The sequence below is a fragment of the Myotis davidii genome, unplaced genomic scaffold (genome assembly GCF_000327345.1).
Source record: "Myotis davidii unplaced genomic scaffold, ASM32734v1 scaffold1567, whole genome shotgun sequence".
In the NCBI taxonomy this organism is placed as follows: Eukaryota; Metazoa; Chordata; class Mammalia; order Chiroptera; family Vespertilionidae; genus Myotis; species Myotis davidii.
In genome coordinates this window covers 163,903-181,580 of record NW_006297578.1, presented here as the reverse complement: position 1 = coordinate 181,580, position 17,678 = coordinate 163,903, and the positions used below count along the sequence as shown (strand labels likewise).

Below are 17,678 nucleotides of genomic sequence, written 5' to 3'. Positions count from 1 at the left end.
TTGTAGTTTTTTTTATTTTTTATTATATTGTGTGTGTGTGTGTGTGTGTGTGTGTGTGTGTGTGTGTGTGTCCGTGTTATCTTTGCCAGATTTTGGTATCAGAGTTTTATTGGCTTCATTGAAAGTGTTAGGAAGTATTGCCTCTTCTTCAATTTTTTGAAAAAGTTGGCAAAAAATAGGCTTTAATTTTTCCTTGAATATTTGGTAGAATTCACTGGTGAAGCCATCCGGTCCTGGACTTTTGTTTTTTGGGAGATTTTGATGGTTGTTTCAATTTCCTCATGGCTGATCGGTCTATTTAGATTTTCCATTTCTTCCATTTAGTCTAGGAAGGTTATATATGTATAGGAACTTATCCATTTCTTTTAGGTTATTTAATTTGGTGGCATAAAGGCTTTCATAATATTCTAGTATGATCCTTTGTTCTGCAAATGCTGAACCATCCTTGTGTCCCTGGAATGAATCCCACTTGATCATGATGTATTATGTTTTGGATGTACTTATGTGTTCAATTAGATAGTATTTTGGTTAGGATTTTTGAGTATGTATTCATCAGGGATATTGGTTTGTAGTTTTTTTTATTTTTTTTTTTTTTATTTTTTATTATATTGTGTGTGTGTGTGTGTGTGTGTGTGTGTGTGTGTGTGTGTGTGTCCGTGTTATCTTTGCCAGATTTTGGTATCAGAGTTTTATTGGCTTCATTGAAATATTTAGATTTTCCAGTTCTTTATGATTTATTCTAGGAAGTTTATATACTTCTAGGAACTTATCCATGTCTTCTAGGTTATGGTGACATAAAGTCTTTCATATTATTCTAGTATGACCCTTTGTATATCTGTGATGTCTGTGGATATCTCTCCTCTCTCATTTCTGATTTTGTTTATATGGGTCTTTTCCCTTATTTCCTTATTGACAAGTCAGGGGTTTGTCAATTTTATTAATCTTTCCAAAGAACCAGTTCTTTGTTTTATTGATTTTTTGTATAGTCTTTTTGTTCTCTATTTCATTTAATTCTGTTCTGATTTTTATTATTTCCTTTCTCCTGTTAACTTTTGGTTGCTTTTGTTCTTCTGATTTTGTTTATATGGGTCTTTTCCCTTATTTCCTTATTGACAAGTCAGGGGTTTGTCAATTTTATTAATCTTTCCAAAGAACCAGTTCTTTGTTTTATTGATTTTTTGTATAGTCTTTTTGTTCTCTATTTCATTTAATTCTGTTCTGATTTTTATTATTTCCTTTCTCCTGTTAACTTTTGGTTGCTTTTGTTCTTCTTTTTTCTAGTTTTTTAAGGTGTGATATTAGGTTGTCTACTTCGAATTTCTCTTGTTTCTTGAGATAGGCCTGTAGTGATATAAACTTCTCTCTTATTACAGCTTTCGCTGCATCCCAGGTTTTGATATGTTGTGTTATCATTCTCCTTTGTCTCTCTGTATCTTTTGATCTCATCTTTCATTTATTCTTTGACCCAGTCATTTTTTACTAGTATGTTGTCTAATCTCCATGTATTTGTAGATTTTTTTAACCTCCTTTTTTGCAGTTGATTTCTAATTTTATGGCATCGTGGTCAGAAAATATACTTGGAATAATTTTAATCTTTTCGAATTTGTTGATGCTTGTTCTGTGACCCAACATATGGTCTATCCTTGAGAATGTTCCATGTGCACTGGAGAAAAATGCATAATCTGATGTTCTGGGATGAAATGTTCTCTAAATCTTGATTATATCTATTTGGTTTAGTGTTTCATTTAAGGTTGCTACTTCTTTTTAATCCTTTCTTTTGTTAATGTGGTGTATTATGTTGATTGATTTGCAAATGCTGAACCATCTTTGTGCCCCTGTAATGAATCCCACTTGATCGTGATGTATTATTTTTTTGGATGTACTTATGTGTTTGATTAGCTAGTATTTTGGTTAGGATTTGTTTGGTTGATCTATCTAGAGCTGTCAATGGAGTATTAAGGTCTTCAACTATAATTGTGTTTTGATCTGTTTCTCCCTTTAGTTTTGTAACTGTTTAATATATTTTGGTGCTCCCTGGTTGGGTGCATATATATTAAAAAGTGTTATATTTTCTTCCCTTTATCATCATAAAGTATCCATCTTTGTCTCTTGTTATCTTTGTTACTTTGAGATCTATTTTGTCATATATAAGTATGTCTACACCTGCTTTTCTTGTGAATGTTATTTGCTTGGAAAATCATTTTCTACCCTTTGACTTTGAATCTACCTTTGTCTCTGCTGTTTAGATGTGTCTTTTATAGGAAGCGTATGGTTGGGTTTTGTTTTTTGATCCACTCTGCTACTCTGTGCCTCTTTACTGGTGAATTTAGACCATTTACATTTAGGGTAATTATTGATGTATGAGGATTTCCTATAGCCATTTTATCTTTTGTTTTCTGGTAACTCTGCCTCATTGGTTCTTTTTCTTTATGCTTCTATCTGTTTTTGTTTGGTCATATTCCATATATCTTTCTTCTATTCTCAATATTGTTTATGTTTTCAAAGAACCAGTTCTTGGTTTCATTGATTTTTTAAAATTTTTTTTTCTTTATTGATTAAGGTATTACATATGTGTCCTTATTCCCCCACTGCCCCCTTAATGCCCCCCACTCATGCCCTCACCACCCTGGTGTCTGTCCATAGGTTAGGCTTATATGCATGCATACAAGTCCTTTGGTTGATCTCTCCCTCTTACCTCCACCCTCCCTTACCTTCCCTCTGAAGTTTGATGGTCTGATTGATGCTTCTCTGTCTCTGGATCTGTGTCTTGTTTGGGGAATTTCTATGTGTGGTTGCCGTTAGTTTTATAAAAAGTGAAGTTGCATATATTAGCTGTACTGGTTAATAATGTGGATTTTGTAATCAAAGAAAACACTATAATTTCAAGAGAAACATCAAAAGTGCTTTATTCAAAGTAATGTCCATCGCTAGCTACACATTTCCCCCATCTTTCAGATAATTTGTGGATACCATCCCAATAGAACTTTTCTTGTTTTGAGGAAAACCATTTAGAGACCCAATTTGCAACTTCTTCGTATGTTTTGAAGTGCTGCTTAGAAAGTACGTGTGCCATCGATCAGAACAAGTGGTAATCTGAAGGAGCAAGGTCTTGTGAATACGGTGGGTGGGTTAATACTTCCCAGGCAAAATCTTTTAATGTGTCTTTGACTAGTTTTGAAGTGTGTGATGGTGCGTTATCATGAAGCAAAATTACTTTGCTGTGTCTTCTGGCATGAATTAAAACTTCCCACAAATGCTCTGTTTTTTGGCACGAAATTTGACATTCTTAAGCATAAAAAGATCTATGATGTTAACATCTTCAGAAAATTTGACATATGAAGTTTTGACGCTTGTTGTCAATACAACAAAATAGCATACATATCAAATTGCATATTTATCAATATATTGAAAAAAATCTGCATTATTAACCGGTACACCTAGTATACTATAGTTTTTTTCCTGTGCTCCCTGGCCCTGCCCACTTTCCAGCAGGGGGGACGGGGGGACCCTGAGGAAGTTTATCCTGGGAAACAAGGAAACGGTGTTTTCCTTGTGTCCCTCCTTCCCTTGTATTTTCTTAAAAAGAGATGTAAAAAAAGAAGTATTTCCTGTTGTGCCTGTGAATGTTGTAATTGCATGTGATAACAAAGACTTTGGTAGCCACCTTGAGATTCTGAGGATAGACAACCTAAAAGTTGGAGCCTACATTCTGAGGATGGCATAAATTTGGTCTTTTATGACATCTCTGAGCCACTTAATTAATCAATTTGAGAGATGCTCAACCTCTAGACTTTCAGTATTGTGAGATGAAAACTCCCTTTTTGTTAACCCTCTTTTGGCATGTTTTTCTGTTATATGATGTCAAAATCATTCTAAGTGACAAGATTCTCTGGAAAATTACCAAAATCAAATCAGAAATAGATATCCTGAACACATTAATAGCAAAAATTAAAATAGTTTGAAATATCTACCAATTAAAATTAATTCAGCTCAGGTGATTTTATAGCTATATATAAAACTTAAAAAATACAGATGGTATCTTTATATTAAAAATATTTTAGCTTTGGCTGGGATAGCTCAATTGATTGTCATCCCATGCACCAAAGGGTTGCAAGTTTGATTACCAGTCTGGGCACATGCCCTGGTTGCAGGCTCAATCTCCCGTAGGAGGCATGCAAGATGTAGCCAAATTATATTTTTCTCTTACATTGATGCTTATCACCATCTCCCTTCCTCTCCCTCTAAAATAAAACAAATATATAAATATTTCAGATTATAGAAAAAGAAAAAAGTCTCTATTAATTTTACAGAGCTAGCATAATCTTAATGATAAACAAATAATAAAGGCACCCCAAATGAAAACTATAGACAAATTTCAACGATGAAAATAGTTCCCAAAATTCTAAATAAACTGTAGTGTATTTGAAGAGTAATACAGTATAACTAAGTAGAATTTATCATAAGAATACAAGCATGGTTCAATATAAGGAAATTCTCAATATAATTCAGTAAATAAGTCTATAATTTAATGGAAAGAAAACACGATTATATTAATAAAAATAATTTGATATAAGTCAGCATCTATTCCTTAAAAATTGGAATAGAAATTAACTACTTATGCACAAAAGACTCTTTACCTCAAATCAATAAAAAAATCACAATAAATTATGAAATACTGGACCCATTGCTATTAAAGTCACAAACAAGATAGGGATGTCATTATCAGCACTATTATTCTCTTTTAAAGTTATGCATAATGTAATAGAGGATATGAAAATGTTATAAATATTTAACAGAGGAGACAAATTACCTTTATAAGCAGATAATATATTTGTATAAATAAACACCCAGGAAACTTTTAAAGTCTGGTAGAATGAATAAGATTCTTTGGTAAGGTGACAGAATGTAAGAAAAATATACAAATATCAACTACTTTGAAAAATTGATAACACAAGTTATCATAATCACTCATAAATTGAAATGGAAAAAATTCAATGCACTTTAGTGACATCTTAAGATATCTATGAATAAATTTACCTCGAAAATAACAAGATCCATGTAAAAGAAGTCACTGAAGGTGATAAGACAAGACCAAAGAAAATAGGGAAACACAGTACGCTACTGAAAGACTCTAATAAAAATATAATTTCTTATTAAATTAAGATATAAATTTAAAAAGCATTCCATTTGTGTTTATGGAGCTGGACAAGAAAGTAAAGTTTAAATGAAAGGATAAATGTGTAAAAATTTTCAAAGTAATTTTGATTAAGAAAAAAATGACATTATTAAAAATGACAGAGTAAGCGACTTCAAAAACCCATATCTCCACTAATGCAATGATTAACCTAGCAAAACACCACCAGAATCAACTTTTTTTGAACTCTGGAATCTAATAAAAACTTACAACCAGAGTAGTGCTTAGTGAAGAAAGAAGCTACTAAATTTTGGTAAGAAGATGTTGTGGCATTTTACTGAACTTCTGACCATTCCCTACTCCTTAGCTTAGAGACAGCCATGGGGATAGTGGCCTGCATTTCTATTGTGGGTTGCTGGTGCCAAGATGAAAGGAAATATGGATTTTATTCTCAAAGAATTGTGATTGTATATTTTGACTGATCAATTCCTATATATTGAATTGCTCTATGAAAAGGAGGGGTAATCTCAGAGGATTGACTTTTTTTACCCCTCTTTGGGATTTCTCAGAGTTGGAGCAGCCGCTGCAGCAGTGTTAGCCAAATGCTAAATGGTAGATTTGAGCATGTAGAAGAAAGAATCAGTGAAGTTGAAGGTATATCAATCGAAATAATCCAGTTTGAGGGACAGAAAGTAAAAAAGAATGAAAAGAGGTAAATAGCACCTCAGAGGTATGTGAGACACTATCACCAACAGATGCATAATAGGTGCCCCAGAAAGAGAGGAGAAACAGAAACAGGCAGAAAGTAAATTTGAGAAAATAATGATCCAAAAGTTCCCAAATTTGATAAAAACACATTAATTTATATATTCAAGAAGGCCAACAAACTCCAAGATGGCTAAACTCAAAGAGATTCCACACTGAAACACATCATAACCAAACTGTCAAAAAAAATAAGATCTTGAAAGCAGCAAGATATGTGACTTGTTATATTTAAGGGTTCCTCAGGAAAATTAACAGCCAATTTCTATTCAGAAACTATGGAAGCCACAAGGCTGTTGAGTGATACATTTGAAGTGTCAAAGGTAAAAAAAAAAAAAACTTTCAAAAACATTCTATATCCTAGAAAACTATTCTTCAAAAATGAATGTCACATTTAGACATTCCCAGAGAAACAGAAGCTGAGGGAGATCATTGTCTGTAAACCTGTTCTAGAAGAATGCTAGTGGTACTCCTTCAGGCTAGATAGTAATTAAAAGACACGCAAAGAAATAGAAAAGTTACCTTTAAAATAACTCTATAGCTAACTATAAAAACCAGTATTATTGTACTTTTTATTTGTAAGTCTTCTTTTTTGTTCCCCCTATATGACTGAAAAGGCAAACATATAGAATAAAAATTATAAATCTATGTTAATGGGTACATACACAATATATAAAATTTAGGTTGTGACAATAACAACATAAAAGGGGAAGGATGTAGCTGCATAGGAACAAAGTTTTTTATATTATTGAAGCTAAGTTAGTAATTCAAAGTAGTTTGCTATAAATTAGAGGTATTAATTGTAATTGCCATGGTGACCACTAAAAATAACTAAAAACATATGTAGAATAGAGAATGAGAATTAAATAAAAATGATACATTACAAAAATCAATTAAACACAAAGAGGGCTGTATTGAAGGAAGTGAGGCATGAAAACATATAGACATATATAAAACAAATAGAAAAATGGTAAAAGTAAGTCAAATGATTATAGTTAGAAGGACTTGGGTGAGGGTACTAGGAGATAACGATGTCCCATCTGGATAGGTTGGTTTTTGAGGGTTTTTGGAGACATCAGGAAGGAGAGATCCAGTCAGCATGTGGAGCACAGCATTGAAATCTGGTGATATAGAATTGGGAGTCATCAGCATTTTGATAAAAGGTTCTCAATCCTGGCTGCACATTAGAATAATCTGTGGAACTTTTGAAAAATACTCATGCTTGGGTCACAGAACCCTTCCACCATTGTCATTTAAAAATAGCTTCCCAGGTGAATATAACATGCAGCCAAGATTGAATGCCATCATTGTAAGTGGTAATTGGAGCTGTTGGGAGTAGATATGACCATCAGGGAAAGTTCAAAGAGATAAGGGGAACTGGAGAACAAATTTCTACTTAGAGTGGAGAAGGGTATAGAGCTCCAATATCTAGTACAGTAGCCACTAGCCACTTGTGGCTATTTAAATTTAAATGAAAGAAAAAAAATCAGTTCTATATTTGCACCAGTCACATTTCCAAGCACTTTAATAACCATAGATGATTTGTGGCTACCATGTTGGAAAGGGCAGATATAGAACATTTTAATCATTACAGAAAGTTCCATTGGATGGTGTGGGATGATCCAATTGTCTCTTCTACCTCTCATCTGTCTATAATACAGAGGACTCTTCCAAATTCAGGGTAGAAATATACAGTATCCATGTTAACATGTGGGTACTCTCATTTGCCTAATGAATTTTCATGACTATGGACATGTGCTATTTTTATTTTTGTGAGACTTTCAACTCGTTGGTGTCCAGAGGAGTTATGTAGAACTGCTGGCGACTGGATTAAATCAATGCTTTTTATTTTCTCTGGAATGAAAAGTATATATTTGTTTCCATTAAGTCACTCAACTGTAAGGGAGAGTTTTAAATCTTTTGTTAAACACTCATTATCACTTTGCATGATGTTTCTTGAAGTAGTCAAGGAAAAGGCAGAATGGGATGACACTAATTACAATGAATAGTAGGCTGTATAATTGTTTAAAAGTTTTGCATCTGATTATCAGTCTTGGGGTTGGCTTTGACCCCAGAACCCACAGGCCTTGAAAAATGAGTATCTGGCCTCTTTCTGTTACCCTTTTACATTAGAATCTAAAGTGGCAATGTTCACCTAGGAGCTTATTGCCAAACCTTCCTTAAATGGGGGCAATGGGACTCTAAAAATTTTTTTATGCTAAGAATTAGGAAATCTTGGTGAAGGGGTACATGGGCAGTCTTCATACAACTTTTCTGTGTCTGAAATTATTTTAAAATAAAATATTATAAAAATTTACTTAAGCCAGCAAATCATGGATTCTCATAAAAATATAACAATGTGGCTTAAAATAAAGAAATATTTCTGGTCTCCCCCCATGCATCTTTTTATGAGTTATTGTATATACATGTTCTATCCAGTTTTCTTCACTTGATGTTTTATAAGAATTTCTCACCTATCTGTAATAATAGTACTCTTTATATCTCCTGCCTTCCCACCCCATTTCCCCTGTGGGGAAGTGGCTCTGCTCAGTGAGACTGATACAGGATGTTTTATACATCAAATGTTAAAACATCACATTAAATGACTACATAGCATTTTTTTGGGTCAGATCAGGTTAACCATAATGTACTAAACTAGTCTATAGTTTGAGGATCTTTAGGGTTTATTCCATTTATCTCTGCTATTGTAAATAATGCTTTGATAGATACTTTTGTACATAAAGGTTTTTATATAGTATATTCAAGTTATGTGCACATTATAACTTCCAAGAAATCAACTTACTGGGTCAAAAACCAGGACCATGGAACTTTTGCTATAAGTTAGAATGGAGAAGGAAGAGAAAAAATTTAAAGCTATTTCAAAGGAAGAAAAAATGAGACTTGCTAAAAACAAAACAAAACAAAAAAACCCAGGAGTTGGTAATCAAAAGACTATAGAGAGAACTCAAGATGATATCTAAGTTTTAAAATTATTTTATTTTTAAAATTTTATTATTCATTAAAGTACTAGAGGCCTGGTGCACAAAAATTTGTGCACTCGGGGGCGGGGGGTCCCTCAGCCCAGTCTGTGCCCTCTCGTAGTCTGGGACCCCTTAAGGGTTGACCACCTGCTGGCTTAGGCCTGCTCCCCGGGGGGATTGGGTCTAAGCTGGCAGTCAGACATCCCTTTGGCAGCCTGGGAGCCCTCGGGGGATGTCCACTTGCCAGCGGGGAGGAGGCCTAAGCTGCAGTTGGACATCCTTAGCGCTACTGAGGAGGTGGGAGAGGCTCCCACCACCACCACTGTACTGACAGACATCAGCCTGGCTTGTGGCTGAGCAGAGCTCCCCCTGTGGGAATGCACTGACCACCAAGGGGCAGCTCCTGCATTGAGCATCTGCCCACTGTTGGTCACAGTGTGTCATAGTGACCAGTCATTCCCAGTAGTTCTGCTGTTAAGGTCAATTTGCATATTACCCTTTTATTATATAGGATAATTGACATATATTCATTTCAGGTATACAGCATAGTGATTTAACATTTATATACCTTATGATGTGATCACTTCAGTAAGTCTAGTAACCATCTGACACCACACAAAGTTATTATGATTTTATTGACTTTTTTTTAACTTATGCTGCACATTACATTTAAGCCTGAGTGACTAAAAGTGGTAATGCTGCTATCCGTGTGATTGAGAAAGGCTCTTCACTGGGCTGGTTATTAACGTCCTAAGAGTTTTTGTCAAACATTCTATTTCTTCATGACTTCCATTTTTAGTTCAAAGATACTTATTTTGCTTTCTCCTTGGTCTTCATTTGGCAGTGGCTCTTAACATTTTGACTGTTTCTCTGTCCCAGTGGATTCTGCCAAATAATGATCTTAAATGCTTGAATGCACTCAAGAAGTTCTGCTGAGTATTACCTTACAATGCAATCTCCTTCAGTGTGACTGTTTAGCAACTTTCTCATTTTGCATATTGGAATCTCTAAAACCAGGTCACCCTTGTTGTTCCTTAGAGGCTTTAACTTTTGTACAGGATATATTTCCTGCAAAGTTGGTGAGTTTTCCATCTCCCTGCCTACCCTAACAGATAAGATTAGGACTTGAAATGTTATAATAGTAAAGTTTTAAAACAAAAAATAAAAATTTGTCAGGGTACTTACCTAGAAATAATGGTACATACCTCTACATGTAAAGTGGTGCAGGTTAAAGAATAGTATCCTGGGAATTATGAGACCTGGATTCTAGTCTCAGCTCTTCTACTAATTTGAAATATGAACTTGAGGAAATCACATTACTTCTTCTTTAAGTCTCTGTTCCCTTTTCTGTGAAATGAGGGGGATAGAAAGGTGATTACTAAGATGAATGCCAGCCCCTAAATAAACTATTTATTAAAAATAATAAATGCTTAAACAGTATTAGCAACATTTATGATACTTAGAGACCATTGAATTAGCTATAGCACTAAGTGAGAGACTCATTTATCATCAGTTAGCCCCGTGTTTACTCCATAAAGACAAACAGGACTGATGCAGACTAAAAAGTGAATTTGAGACTCAGTTACTGGTCTGGGCTGTTTTTGTAGATGAAATAAACTAAATAATCCACAATAATTCACCTTTCCCTTTGACACTGGGACCAGCCCAACATAATATGCCCATGCTCCTAAGGTAGAATAGAAGAGAGCCCAAAGATAGGGTTGCTCTGATTTTCTGGGTCCTATGCCTACAGCCTCTTGAGTGCTGATTCCCAGAAATAGCAGTCATACTGTCCAGAGCCATCTTAATGAATTCTACTGATTTCCATCATAAAGGGAACCAGCACAAGATCTTTCACCTAATAAAGACTCTGAAGAGTGCGTTGTTAGAAGAGAGGGTTTTTTCTCCATTATGCCCCTTCCAAGAAGTAGGACTATTGTCAGAGTATCTCTGTTGCCTATTAATGATTCCCTATGGCTCTCATCACAATTTAACTTTAGTGCTTCTCAAATTTGAACAGCAGATCACATAGAAGTCAGGATGCTCTCTGTGGACCCTATAAAATATTGCTATAAATTTAATCCAAATTCGCTGAGCCTTTGCATCCATTACTTTAATGCAATGAGTACTATGCAAATAGAGGAGCATACTAACTCATACAAAAACTCTGCCCAGCAAAGCTTTCACTTACAGTAACTCAAGTCCTGTTTTCTCATGCTGTCTATTCTCTCAGCTACTTATTCTATCTACGCTTTGCTCTCCAGATTAAATGCTGATGTGAAACTGTGTTCTTCTTGGCTGCAAATTTCAGCTTATTTTCAGAATTTTCTGCTTCCAAGACTGCCTCAGATTACAATTGCCCTCTATTGCATCTCCTTATCCCCCTCCCCCACTTTCCCTTGTGGGGAAGTGGCTCTTATAGATGAGATTGAGATAGTATGTTTCTTTCTTCTTCATCTTTGTTTTGTTACCAGATGATTGCTTTTGTTTTCTCTTTTAGGACCCTCTTGCGATTGGGTGAGGTAATTTTGTTCATTTCAACAAAAATTCAGAGTTTTGAAAATTTGTCTAGGAATAATTCCAAGTGTCCATGATCAACAAATACAAAAAAAGCTGTTCCTGAGCAAATTAAATTATAGTGGGATAAAAACTTTGCAAGATCAATGGAAGTAAATATGTTCTAAATTTAAAATGAAATCAGACTTCCATTACTGTCACAATCATAATTTTTACAGTTTTTTTAAGTTCCTTTTAGGCTGAAATATTTCAATTTGCTTTAAACGGAATATCTTTTGGGGTAATTAGCAGACATTATCTATGGAAAAAATAGCACTTAAAACTAAGCATATGGTTTGAGATCCAGAAGGGACAAAATCATTATAAGGGCACATAGAAAATAACAATTAAATTAAAATTACCACCTGCCTAGTTTCTTTTGAAATTGTAAGCATGCATTTATTTATTTTTTTAATTTTATTTAATTTATTGATGTGACATTGTTTAATTAAAATTATATAGGTTTCAGGTATATAAGTCTATAGTACATCATCTGTACATTGTACTCTGTGTTTACTACCCCAAGTCAAGTCTCCTTCCATTACCATTTATCCCTCCTTTGCCCTCTTCCACCTTTTTCTATCCTCCCTTCCCCTCTGCCAATCACTATACTGTTGTATGGCATGTTTCATACATAATATAACTACAGGGAATTTGTAATAGCAGTTTATGTGCAGGCACAAGTATGTGTCCACAAACAAATAAAAGCCTGATGTGCTTTTTCTAGGTGCTCTTTTGCCACAGGTTCATTTGTATGGCTGTCTGCCAGCAGCAACTAAAGGTTTTAAGAGGAATTGTGACTGAAAACTTGAAATGTAGAAAATTCTCCCCATGAACTAAAATTGTTTCTGTAAATTGAGAAGTGGTTGCCACATATTGATTTTGGCAGTAGAGCACCTTAGTGCAATCTTAAGAACATCAGTGATTTGTGGAACCATAATTTAATGACTACCAGTTGACCAGAAAATTTTTTCAGTGTTATTTATATAATTAGTCATCCTGTACTACTTATAGTAAGCAGTTCTGTAAATTATGTTGACAATTTACTGTGCAGTATGGGACTAGTATCTCAGAATTTTGTACCTCCAATTAAAAAGGCCCTTCTTGCCCTGCCAGCATGGGTCAGTGGTTGAGCATTGACCTACGAACCAGGAGATCACAGTTCGATTACTGGTCAGAGCATATGCCTGGCTTGCAGTTTCAATCCCCAGTGTGGAGCGTGCAGGAGGCAGCCGATCAGTGATTCTCTCTCATCATTGATGTTTCTATCCCTCTCTCGCTGAAATAAATAAAAATATATATTTTTCAAAAGGTCCTTCTTGTCCATCATCTTTCCCAGATGAAATGTGTCTCAAGAGTCAGGAGGCTCTGAACTCTCTCTTTAGTTTAAAAGTTCCTGATATTTATCGAGAGCTTTATGATTGCAAAGTTATTTTACATACATCATTTCATTTGGTTCTTTCACTTATCCTTGCCTACTTCACAGAGTTTTTTTTTAATTTCCATTTTTAGTAGATGAATATTTTCAGCATTATAGAAAGTAATGATTTGCTCCAGTACCCAAGGACTAATAAGAGGCAGAGTCAGGTTTATAACAGTGTTCTAACTACTCCATATTTTGGGCTTTTTCCACTTGTTGGTCCATTCAGTGTAAAATGGAGAAGTGAAGAAATTCTCTAAGAAATACATTATTGAAGCAAAAGCCATTGTGTGAATTATTTCTGCAGCCATCCCAGGGATGCATTTCACATTGTATTTGAAAATGGAGTCACCATGCTTCAGCTGAACTCCAGAGAAGATTAGGCCCTTGTGCCCTTTACCAAGTTGGACCATGCATAAAATATTTTCAAGTAACAGAAACCTCCCCACTGCTATGAACTAAATTATATCCTCCAAATTTGTATGTTGAAGCCCTGCCTCCCCTCCGCCACCCCAGCAACAGTCTGACTGTATTTGGAGTAAGGAAATAATTAAGTTTAAATGAGATCATAATGGTGGGTCCCTTCTAGGATTAGTACCCTTATATGAAGATACCCCAGGGATCTCACTCACTCTAATTGATGTGTCTCTCACATCAATGTTTCTCTCTCTGCCTCTCCCTCTCGCTTTCATTCTCTCTAAAAATCAATGGGAAAATATCCTCAGGTGAGGATTAACAACAACAAAAAATTATTTCAGAGAGGGTGAGGAAGGGGAGAGAGAAAGAGAAACATCAATTTGTTGTTCCACCTATTCATACATTCATTGGTTGTTACCTGTATGTGTCCTGACCAGGGATCAAACCCACGACCTTGGTGTATCAGAATAATGTTCTAATCAACTGAGATACCCAGCTAGTGCTGAAGAAGGAGAAGAAGAAGAAGAAGAAGAAGAAGAAGAAGAAGAAGAAGAAGAAGAAGAAGAAGAAGAAGAAGAAGAAGAAGAAGAAGAAGAAGAAGAAGAAGAAGAAAGCTCTCACCAGTAACCAAATCAGCTAACACCTTCATCTTGGAATTCCTAGCCTGCAAAATTGAGAAAATAAATTTCTGTTGTTTAAGGCATTCAGTCCCTGGTATTTTGTTAGGGTAGCCCAAGCTGACTCAACCCTCAACCAAGAATGTGTTTACTCATTTTTAGAGAGTGGATGAAGATACAATTTTAATCTTGGGCCAGGGTCCTGAATTGCAACCTCTTTTCCCCATCAGAGAGAGAGAGAGAGGAGAGAGGAGAGAGAGGTTGTGAGAGGTTGCCTTGGGTTTGGGGTTAGGAGGAAGTTAAGGTTCTTTATTCGGTGATTTGGGGGTGGTACATATTTTGTGTTAGGGGAGGATGTCAGTATGTTCACAGGAATTGCTGATTATTGTTAGAGGAGTTTGATTTAGCTCCTAGTACTCTTCTTCCTCAAAGTGTTAAAAAGGTTGTACATTCTGCATATACACCCCCCCAAGTACAATTTTAATATATTATTTTAAAATCAAGTAAAAAAAAAGATAAGTTCAAAGAGATCCAAGATGGCTGCTGATGGGATGGCAGGCTGCAAGATAGTGTGTGAGTGAGAAGCGAAAGGAGAGTGCATGGACGTGCAGGGGATTGTCTGTATTTGTGAGTGAGGGACAGTTATATCCACAGGACTGTTGGGGACTGGCGGACCAGGCTCCCCTGGCCACACAGCCACTACTACTGCTGAAATCTCTCACTGAGCAGCCAGCTCTGCTGCAGAGACCATGCCATCTGAAAGGGAGAGCGGCTGTGATCAGAAGCCCAGCCTTACCTTTAACCAGGGAGACCTCAGATACTTCTTGGGGCCCTACAACCGCAACGCCCAGGGTCCAGCTGCCTCAGCTGCAAACCCAGAAACACTGAGGCTCCAGCCTCCCCGACCATGAATGCCTAAAAAGTTTGTCTAGGGAGAGACAAAGTGGCGCCAAATATGCGGATGGGTCCTGCACCTTCTCACAGAGCAGATAGAAGGAACAGCTGAATCAAATAACATCCACCTGGAATTGGCGAAGTAAACACAGCTGGTGAGGCAATCTGTGGATGGAAAGGTCAGAGATAGCCTAGAGCAGTGGTTGGCAAACTGTGGCTCGCAAGCCACATGCGGCTCTTGGAAAAAAAAAGGAAAAGGACCAGAAAACAGGATTTTAAAAAGATTCCCAGGTGATTCTAATGTGCAGCCAAGGTTGAGAACCACTGGCTTAGAGAGTCAACACAAGAGAGAGAGCTACATAATCAGACACCCTGAGAGGAGTGATCATGGGGAGAAAAAGAAACAGCCCACATATGAAAGAAAAGGAGGGATCACTGGAAAAGGAAGTAAACAATATGGAGGCAAGAAATCTGTCAGAGAAAGAATTCAGAGCAATGGTCATAAAGACACTGAAAATCATGGAAGACAAATTCAAAAATATGTGTAAGAACCAAGAGGAACTGAAGAACCAAGAAAAAATGAAAAATGACATTGCTGCAATAAAGAACAAAATAGGAAGCATCAACAGTAGACTGGAAGAAGCAGAGGACCACATCAGTGAGCTAGAAGACAAGGTAGGAAAACATACAGAAGCAGAGCAGCAGCTAGGAAAAAAAAAAAACAAAACAAACACGTAAAAAACAGGAGGAGAGCCTAAGGGAACTTTGGGACAACTTGAAACGAAACAACATCCACATAATAGAGGTGCCAGAAGGAGAGGAAACTGAGCAAGGGATAGAAAACTTATTTGAACAAATAATGGCAGAAAACTTCCCTGATCTAGGGAAGAAAAAACTCACAAAGTTCAAGAAGCTCACAGAGTCCCAAACAAGATGAACCCCAAAGACTGACACCAAGACACATTATAATTAGTTGGCAAACACTAATGACAAAGTAAGAATCTTAAAGACTGCCAGAGAGAGAAAGAAAGCTACCTAAAAAGGATCTCCAATCAGACTATCCACTGATTTATCAACAGAAACACATCAGGCCAGAAGGGAATGGAACGAAATATACAAAGTCATGCAAAGCAAGGGTCTGAAGCCAAAAATACTGTACCCAGCAAGGCTATCAAATCAAAGTTGAAGGTGAAATCCAGAGCTTCAGAGACAAATAAAGACTGAGGCAGTTTATTACCACCAAACCAGCAATGCAAGAAATGCTAAAGGATCTGCTGTAAAAAGAAGAAATAGGAAGGGAAGAAAGAACACGGGCATAAAGAATAAAAATAACAACGTACAACTGCCTATCAATAATAACTTTAAATGTAGATGGATTGAATGCCCCAATCAAAAGACATAGGGTAGCTGAGTAGATAAGAAAACATGACCATATATCTTCTGTGTACAGGAGACCCACCTCAGAACAAAGGACTCACACAGACTAATGGTGAAGGGATGGAAAAAGGTTTTTCAGGCAAATGGAAATGAGAAAAAAAAGGTGGTGTAGCAATAATTATATCTAAAAAATTAGACCTCAAAGTGAAGAACATAACAAGAGATAAGGAAGGCCACTTCATAATACTAAATGGAGCAATTCAACAAGAAGATATAACTCTGGTGAACATATATGCACCCAATACAGGAGGATCCAAATACATAAAACGGACTTCTGAAGGATATCAAGGGAGATATTTACAGCAATACAGTCATAGTAGGGGACATTAATAACACACTAACACCACTGGACAAATCTGCTAAACAAAAAATCAGCAAAGAAACATCAATCCTAAATGACTCACTAGATCAGATGGAATTAAATGACATCTTCAGAACATGTCACCCCAAAGCCATAGAATATACATTCTTGTCCAGTGTACATGGGTCATTTTCAAAGATAGACCACCTATTGGGGCACAGGCAAAGTCTCTTGAAATTCAAGAAGATAGAAATCATATCAAGCATCTTCTCAGATCACACTGGCATAAAATAAGAAATCAACTACAACAAAAACAATGAAAAAATCAAACAACTGGAGGCTAAACAACATGCTATTAAACAATGATTGGGTTACCAATGAGATCAAAAAAGAAATAAAAAGGAAAGTTTGTTGAATTAGTTTATTCTTCATGGAATTAAATTGCTCCTACTGTATTTGCAGAGAAAGACTGGCTATTTTGGCTCATGTAGAATGTCACTGCTTTCCTGTGCCAGGTTTTAAAAAAAACTTTTTTTTAAAAAAAAAAAAAAAAAAAAAAAAAAAAAAAAAAAAAAAAAAGGTAATAAATTATCTAACCCTACGACTCGAAGATTTAGAAAGAGAGCAACAAGAAAAGCCCAGAGTCAGCAGATGGAAGGTAATAATATAGTTCAGAACGGAAATAAACAACACAGAGACAAAAAAAAATAAAAACCCAAAACAAACCCCAAACACAGAAAAAAACCAACCAAACAAACAAAATACGAAAGATCAACAAAACCAAGAGCTGGTTCTTTGAAAGACTGATGAACCTCTAGCCAGGCCCACCAAGGAGCAAAGAGAAATGAACCAAATAAACAAAATCAGAAATGAAAGAAGTGAAGTAACAACCAATCCCACAGAAAAAGAAATGATTATGAAAAAATACTATGAACAACTTTATTCCACAAACTGGACAACTTAGATGAGATGGACATATTCTTAGAAAAATACAATCTCCCAAAACTTAATCAGGAAGAATAAAAAAAACCTGAATAGGCTGATAACTACTGAAGAAATTGAAGCAGTGATTAAAAATCTTAGAGCAGAGGTTCTCAACCTTCCTAATGCCACAACCCTTTAATACAGTTCCTCATGTTGTGGTGACCCCCAACCATAA

The 17,678-nt window shown here is 35.9% G+C and overlaps 1 protein-coding gene across 1 annotated transcript in view; it reads right to left on the bottom strand.

Moving 5' to 3' along the window:
- The window catches only part of TRPC5 (transient receptor potential cation channel subfamily C member 5), a 274,908-nt gene that overhangs the window by 127,599 nt on the left and 129,631 nt on the right, over window positions 1–17,678 (bottom strand). Inside the window, exon 2 of the mRNA XM_006773297.2 lies at window positions 10,083–10,224. The gene's annotated coding sequence lies outside the window, so the exon portion shown is untranslated. The remainder of the gene's footprint in view (window positions 1–10,082; window positions 10,225–17,678) is intronic.